Here is a 9,327-nt window from a genome sequence, read left to right as displayed (position 1 = left end):
CACAAGTTGTGGCAACTTGGCTTGGACTGCAATGTTAATATAGCGATAATCATGGCTCCATCTACTAATTAATTGACTCTTTGTGTTCTCCTTTTTTGCCTTCTGATTCGTCTTTCCGCCAGCCTGCCACAAGACGGAGTGGGGCGGGGCGTGGCACCTTCGCCTTCGACTGTGCGGCGCTTTCATTTCATTAAAAAGCCTGTTTCAATTTTCTGCATTTTACTGCTTTACTGCCTGATGCACTTTGGCATCTCGAGGTAAGGCGAGCGATCCACTCATCCGTTGCCTGTTGCTCTGTTGCTCCTCTGTCTGTCCGTCTGTCCGTCTGTCCGTATGTCTGTCTGTCTGTCCTGTGGTTTTGCCTACACATATTTGCACTTTGGCTGTCGCTCTCGTTCTCCATGCGCAACCATAGCAAACTCATCCATTGCCCTTGCCACATCGATGCGTTGCGTTCCGATGCGATGCGATGCGACCCTCGGCATCCTCCTTTTAATGCGTTCAATTCATGTGTGTAGATAATTTTGACATTTAGTTTCTTATCTGAAGTTTATTTCTTTTGAAAATGCAAATCTCAAGCGCTCTTCTTCAGCTCTTCTCTTCCTTCCGCACTCTTTCCATCTTCGTTTCATACTGTTTTCCTCGACTCTTTTTTTCCTTCCAGCTCTCGCGGTGGGTCGCTAAATTAGCACCTACACAAGGCGCTCCCGCAGCAAACAACAATAGCAACAACAACAACTACAACAACGACAACTTTAAGAACTTCACCAACAACAACAACTACAACAATAACAATAAGCAATACAACAACATTTGAAGCCATTGCGCTGGCAACTTTATTAGCACCCCAATGCCTTTGATCTTTCGCCGCCGCCGCCGATGACGATGACGATGAGTTCTCTGCAATACACTGCCAACAGAGTCCATTCACTATAGCTGGCACTCAAAACGCTTTTTTTCTATGGCAACTATACTATATAGTGAGCTGATCACAGCGCTTTCTTCGCAAATTCTTCCGCTAAACAAATGCTACCAACAAAGAGCTTAATCTAACAATGTTAATTAAACTTTTTTTATAAAGAAATAACTAAATGATTTACCAAACATTTTCTTTTCAAATATGTATTTCACGACTTATTCTTCTTATTAAAAATTTGCAAAATCATATTACGTTGCTATTTTAAGCTTTCTATTGACAGTTTGGCATAATTCAAACTATATTTTAATTTCACTCAAATATTTTTCTTACATATTACTTTTTAGAATAGACATATCAAGTTTATTTATTATAATTGTAGCTTTAAATTAAATTTTATTAACAATATTCAGTCGATTTCTTTTCAGAACAATCCATTTAACATTTAAGAGTATTCAATTCAGTTAGAATGCAAACGCTTTTGATGATGATGTTCCTTTACTATAGTTTAAAGTACTTTACAATTTAGGTACAGATTATGATAACTATAGTATTTATGATTCCTGAGAATTTGGTTGCGATCGGGTAAAAATTGAAGAAGTTATTCAAGAAATACTTTTGTATTTCAAATATATATATTATTTCATATATTATATATATAATATATAACATAAAATAATACCGCGTTGTTTTGCTTTCAATCAAGATGGGTTGTGAGTATCTCACAGTCGAACACACTCGAATGTAGCTTTCTTACTTGTTTTCTGTATCGCTTGGTTTTATAATTTATAAAATTTAGCTTTAATCACAATTGGCAATAACACTAAGGCAGTAAATGATCACATTAGAGTATCTACCATTCGTCGATCACTAGAGCTCGCTGTTCCGTCAATTCTTTGCTGAGTTTCTCGATTCTGCACGCAGGATATGGCAAATTATATTTGGCGCGCCCTCGTTTGTTGGCAAATCCTCTAGACAAATGTCCATGAACAGGCATGCGATTATATTTTTATGTTTTTCGCATTTTATTTTCTTTTTTATTTTTATTTTCATTTTATTTTTTGGTTTCTCTCGCTTGTCATAAGTTTTGTGTTTATTCTCTACAAAACTTGCATAGGTTTTTTTTTGTATTTAACTGGTTTTTATTGTCTGTCTTTCCCTTGAGAGTTGAGTGGCCTTAATTGTTGTTGTTGTTGCTGCTACTGCTGCTTGGCATATCCTGTGATATCCTGGCAAGCGCCAGGCTCCGTTACCTGCCTCAACTACCTCTCTTGGACTGACTGCCTGTCGTATCAATTTCAATTGCTTCTATTGTATTATGCGATACGGCCAATTGAGCCATTCAAGCGGAACTCGAGTCTCCTCCTCCTCCTCCTCCTCCTGCAAAACAATGAACGAACTCACTCGGAATATTTTCAAGGGGGCAAATCGAATTCTAAATTGTATTTTCAGCTGCTCTCTAAGACCAGATAACGTTGATTTAGCCAGATAGATAGGAAAACGAATTGAAATTTGTGTAAATTAAGCAGATGTTTAAAAAAAAGAAAATAATAAAAATATTGATTCAATTTTAGCCATAGTAAAATATTAATTAAGCTGACGTCGAAACTGTGAAGTAATATAATAAAGATATTCATTCAATTTACATACTCTCAAAAATATAATAAAATAATAATAATTATAATAAAATATAAATAATATATAGTATATAGATAATCCTCTGGTGGAAAATGTTAAAAACAAATAAAGGTTATTCTTATAGCTCTTGATTAGCCGTATAAGTATTTGGAACTAAGATTGATTTTATAAACTTCTGTTTTACGATAAAATATACAATTTCGTTAATTTTTTGGTTTGCTTAGAAAACGTTCATTATCTTAAAACAGAAAATAATAACAATAACTGAATGTATTCGATATGATTCAATATTTATGTAAGTGCTTTTTACTCTAAACCTTTTTAAATAATATTTATCAAATTTTTTCGATTTTCTTATTACCAATTGAATTATTTTTTATAGCTAATAAGAAGTAGTTAAAACATATATTTTATTAAATTTGTACATACATACATTTAAATGAAATTGAATTACATATATGTAGTACAATCTATAAGAACAATGTTCAACTAAATATTATGCGGCAGACGTTTGTGTAACTAAAGTAGCTAGATACTATGTATCTACAGTGCTGCAAAGAAGTATGGCTGCAATTTTACACTTTAAAATGCCTAAAACGATGGATAATCAAGCTTAGTAACAAACTAGGAAAAGTAGTTTATGAAATTTTCAAAGTAAAATCAAATTGCTAAATACAGAAAATATTATATTTGATATTAATCGAACTAAATAGAAAAAGTAATATAATAGAATAGAATAGCATAGACTAGAATAGAAAATGCTGAAAGGAGAATAGCAAAAGCTTCAAATAATTAGTTAATAATTTCATATGAAAAATATACTAATGTAAGCATAAAAGTTAATTGAATTAATTAGCATAATAATACGCAAAATATTACATTGTATATATATTCATGAGATGCAATTTAATTTACTCGCTTTCTTGGAAGCAATTCGCTGAATGAAAGCGCTGCTCTAGTTTTGATAGCAATTCCATTGAGTTGAGCTTCAATTATCTTAGCTCAAATCAAGGCACTTAATATGTTAATTCTATCTAGTGGAATATCAAATCGTTTGATCGCCAGACGCACACTGCTAAGCGGCACTGTGTTTGCCCAGCAGATCATCATCGTCAGACTTAAAACACATTTGGCATACAAGACAGTTGCTTTGTTGGTTGCTTGGTTGCTTGGTTGCTACGTGTGGCATCAGCCAACAACGACTACAACAACGACACTTTCCTTTGTGCTTCATGCGCTATTATAATCCCGGTGTTGCCTCCCATGTTTGCCCCCCCTTTCCCCACTTGCCACACACTCACACATCAAGTGTAACTTTAGATGCCGCAATGTCCATTTTGCCGCCGTTTGTTGTTGTCTTTCTTTGTATCTCTTTGTGCCTCTTTGACTGTGATGGTAATTCACACGCTCGTCGCCTCCTTCACAGTCTGGATGGAGTCCAGCTGAAGGGGGTCTTTGGCCACTGTTTGAAATGATTCTTGCATTGTAATTATCGCATTAATTCTATGGCTTCTTCAGCCTCTCCTCAGGTGAAGATATCAAGTTACCACAAGTTGCAAAGCCGGGCGCCAGTTTGGGGGCGAACAAAGCTAACAACAACAGCACCAACAACAACAATAACAAACAGCAAACAACTTCAGAATGTCCGTTTGCTCGTTGGCCAAGGTAAACATTGACATAGCCGGAATCAGTTAAATCGATACCAAACGATACGAAGCGATGCCAGTTGCCAGTTGCCAGTTTCCAGTTGCCAGTTGGTTGATCGACGAGAGCAAAGAGCAAACATCGTGACTTGCAGCGGTCGGTAAAACATCAAGCATACTAAAATAAAGTACTCAAAACGTATTTAAAAGCACTAAACACAAGTACCAGAGATTAATAAGCGCTTTTGAACTCAGCCGACCAGAAAACTAGTTAATGGCACACAGTAACAACAACAACAACATCAACAACATCAGACAGACAACTTTGTGTGAGCAAAAAAAAAAGAAGGCTGAAAGAACAGTTATCTTTTATCTGTCGAAGATGAAATACTCTTTGTGCCTGACTCGATTATCATCTGGTTGTAGATCGCTCTGAAGCAAGTTCTCATTTCGCTAAAAAATGAATTGCAAACTTTATTTCATTCATCACTTTCTATAGATCTTGCTTGGAACATGTTTCTTAATTAAATGTCTATAATACTCAGCTGAAAACAGGCTTTTAAATTAAGATTCTTATTATATTAAGACTGCTGTTATTTTCATATTAAGTAAGCTATTAACTATTTTTACTGAATATGCATTGATTTTTATTTAACCAATAAAAAATACCTATTACAAAAAGGTTTAACAATTTAAAATACAAATTTCGTATATTTTATTTTAATATATATTTATTTAATTACTATACAAATGATTTCCAATATTTTTTTAATTATTACTAAAAAATCTTCAATGTAAAAAATAAATACAAATTAAGCATATTATATAACGATTTTCAAGTTTAATATAACAATAAAGAGAACTTTGAAACGATTTGTTTTATTAGTTCAAATTTTTAAATATTTTGATCTCAAAATACATATAATATTATTATTTAATACTTTTTTTGGATCCTTTAAACTTTAGCTGTTGATAAGCAATTTTAGTATTTTGAATATACCAATTTTAATGCTACGTTTCTGTAGGATAAATGAGTGAAATATGAAATATGAAATATGTTGCAAAAAAAAATATGTAAGAGTATAGAAAATTGTTTTCATAAAAAGTTACGGTGCATAAACGTGTTTTGTATCGTATATTTAAACCTAAATTTCCTTAACTGTTGATAAATGACTTAATTATTGAGCGAATCTCATATTTAATCCCAGAAAGATAATACCCTCCTCCAAGAGTATAAAACATGAAATAAAAACTAAAAAACATGAGCGAAAAAACGACAAACGGCGCCGTCTAAAGAAAGGGAGTGCTTCATGGATTGTCAACATGGTCGTCAGCTTTATGGCAGACACAGAGCCTGGCATATGGAAACTCTAGGAAACGGTGTGGAAAATGCCGGTGTGGAAAAGTGCATGCGAAATGGCAATTGGAAAAGCGCAAATAAGCAAACAAATCAAGAGCCAAACTGTCCAATGCATCGCGCAACTTGAGAAAGGCAAACGACAAACGCAAATAAAGCATAGAGAGAGAGACGTTGACGAAGACGCAAATGGAGAAGGAAAAGGAGATGGGGAAGGAGAAGGAGACGGTGACAGGGACGGGGACGGGGACAAAGATGCAGATATAGATGCACATAGTAGAGATGCAGATGGAAATGGAGATGCAAAGAGACGAGTCTGTTGACAGCAGCGAGCAAACATTGTTGCAGTGCCCACTTGAGATTGAAATGTAGCCCAGGGATCGAAGAGGAGGGGCAACGCCTCGAGAGACGGGACTGAGGGATCGGAGGGAGCAACCTGCAGTTGTGTGTGTTTAGCATCTGGTGACAGTGCGGACTCTTTGAAGATGCAGATGCATGCTGATTTAATAGCCGCCAAAGCGCCGCAGTCGCAGTTGAAGTCGAAGTCGAAGTCGAAGTCGCCGTCGAAGTTGAAGTCACAGTTGAGGTCACAGATACATGACTGATCGCAGTTCATATTTCAAATGATAAATGGAGAAAACGAATAGGGACTGTAAGAGTTCTTCATGCTCAGCTAATGAAACTATGAGAGAATAAGTAAATTCTAGGAATCAATTATGAATAAGGACTACTGTTTTGAGCTTAAAGTTTAAAAGTATTCAATATATAAACAAAATTGATATATGGTAATATGATAAATAAAACAATCATCAGAAACTTTATAATTAAGGACTACTGTTTTCAGCTTAAATGTTTAAAAGTATTCAATATATAAAAGTATTTGTATAATAAGTAAAACAATCACCAGAAACTTTTAATTTCATTAAGTTAACACCTTTGAAGTTTCGAGCTCAGGAGAAATAAGTTTTAAATATGTTAAATATTCTAATTCTACAATATTATTTTTGTAATAGCACAATTCATGTTTGTTTTTAGAAAAAAAATTAACATAAACAAAAAGTTTGATAATTGAAGGTAAAATAATCTAATTCTAAAATTTATATTTTATGGGTATTTATTTTAGTTTCAGTGAGGATCATCATAAACAAAAAGATTGGAGATTCAAAGTTTACTATTATAGTTTTCCATCCTTAGTCGCACTGGCTTATCTCATTGTATTCATTATTTCGATAAACTAATAATAATAATAATAATATTAATAAAAATAAAAATAATAATAATAATAATAATAATAATAATAATAATAATAATAATAATAATAATAATAATAATAATAATAATAATAATAATAATAATAATAATAATAATAATAATAATAATAATAATAATAATAATAATAATAATAATAATAATAATAATAATAATAATAATAATAATAATAATAATAATAATAATTATGATTTTTCAAAATTTCTAATCAGGAGATAAATGTAATAAGTTTACTCCATAATTTCATTTAAATTTCCCAATTCCACTACAATATTAATTCATTTAATAGAGCGTTCGATAATTAGCTTATAAAATATACACAACAAAATTTGTTAAGTCAATTCTTGGTTCCTACTAATTATATTTACAATAAGTTCTATATGATTTGGAATATTCAAAGTATCTTGAATATTGTACAATTTTATTTTTTTTATTACTACAACAGTTAGATAAATATTTTAATTCTTAAAAATTAATAAGTTTTTGAAATACTAATTAGATTTTTAAGTTCAATAAGTTCCTCTGCACAGTTGGGAAAAGTAATAAACTTAGAACAATTCTTTATAACAAGAATAATGTTCAATAATAATTTCATTCAAAAGTGTGATTCTCTTTTCGCTTCAATAAAGTAAACACTCCTCAAAAGCAGTATTACATAAGTACCCCATGTTATACTCTATGTTTTCAAAGAGATTATGAAAATAAGCAGTAAGAGTACTTGAAGTGCTCGTAATCTAAAGCGTTATTGTTGTTATAGTCGCAGTAGAGCCGCTGGAGCCAAATTGTATGATTTTTGGCTCCGAGGCAGCGATTGAGACGGAGACGGAAACGGAGACGAAGGCGAGGACTGAAGATCGAAGACAATGCGAAGTGATGCTCAGAATTGAGAAGCCGCACTGACTGTAGGTGCCCAGGGAAGACACTTCATACAAAGCGGCTAAAGAAAGGTAGAGAAAGACAGAGAGAGAGAAAGAGAGAGAGAGAGAGAGAGAGAGAGGCAGCGGGCAATGTGACGAGCATATTGTGTAAACAAAAGATCGAGCCGAGGAGGGCAAGTGTAAGTGCTTACATTAGCTATTATAGGGTAGCCGCAGTTGCTGCCGTTGCCTCTGCTGCCCCTGCCCCGGCTGCTGTTGCTATTGCTGCCACATGCCCCCAGCCCAGATGCAGAGAGATCTCTTTGATGATATTTTTACGTACGCCCCGAAACGTAGTTCAAACAACTGGCAGATTTCGAAAATCAACAAACAAACAAAGCGAGTATGAGTACATTCATTCCATACCCATGAGTGTGTTTGGCCATGGGAATGGAACTGGAAACTAGGAGTGGGGGAGACTTACATGGGTATTAGACTTTTCGATGACAATTGAAAGATCACCGAAAGTGGTTTCGATCTTCTTAATCACAGCTGAGCTCAGGAAGTGTGCCTCATGGTCAGGTGTGTGTGTTTCTTTCGTGCATAGACAATTGCACATCGATTGTACATAAGTGTATAAGGAGAGAAACAAGAGAGAGAGAGAGAGAGGAGGGGGACTGGGAAATCACAATCATTGGCAGCCATGTGCAACGCCTCCTTTGGCGAGTTGCTGCGATAAAAATCTCGCTACGCTTCGCCCAACGTTGCGTCGTTTGATGCGCCGTTGCGATGCCATGCCGCAAAATTTGCTGCAATTCGTTTTGATTTGCGATTTGCCTTGCCCCACCACCTTGCCACACGTTGCAAGAACAGCAGCGAGTAAAAGCAAAAGGCAAAAAAAAAAGAATCTTATCTCGCTGCCGGAAATCAAAGTGCACATCAAAGATTGCCGACGCCGTCGCCGTTGTTGTTGTTGTTGCTGCTGCTGCGGCGTTCAATTGTAAGTGCCCCATTGGCCCCGCTGCCCCGCCGCGCCCACGCGACCAACCGACATTGCAGACCGCCCTGCTCCGCCACCTTTCAGTTTTGTTTGATGTCGTTGTTGCTCTTGCTCTCGCTGTGGTCGCCGATCGTCGTGTGCGCGATCATATTTCCCAGAGCCAGGAGTGATTGGCTACACACACACACTCACACACACACACATACATTGAGAGTGTCGTGCATCGAGTCACAGCGAAGGCGCTTGATTGCTACGTTTTCACCGGCCACCTGCCACTGTTGCATGCCCCGCAGGTGGGGGGTCAACTTGCCCCCTCTCACGAAAAAAAAAAAAAGAAAACGCGATCAGAGATCACCATCGATCACCAGCGATCGATAAACGTAATTGCAGCACTGCAAAATCACACGAATTACGTATGCTGTATTATTATTGGCAGCATTAAAAGTTGTAATCATAGCGCAATGCACATTGATTAGCATATTTATTGCGGCAACTGTTGAATTTAGCATAATAAAAGACAATTGATTCTTTCGGGGGCTTTGCCATTGTGCTTGATCAATTCATTAGCATGCCTCTGCTAGCTTAACATGATGTTAACATTATGTTTTTGTCTTAATTATGGATATTAACAGTGCATGCACCTGAAA

This window comes from Drosophila albomicans, chromosome X (genome assembly GCF_009650485.2).
Source record: "Drosophila albomicans strain 15112-1751.03 chromosome X, ASM965048v2, whole genome shotgun sequence".
NCBI lineage: Eukaryota > Metazoa > Arthropoda > Insecta > Diptera > Drosophilidae > Drosophila > Drosophila albomicans.
Note: the sequence above shows the minus strand (reverse complement) of the source record.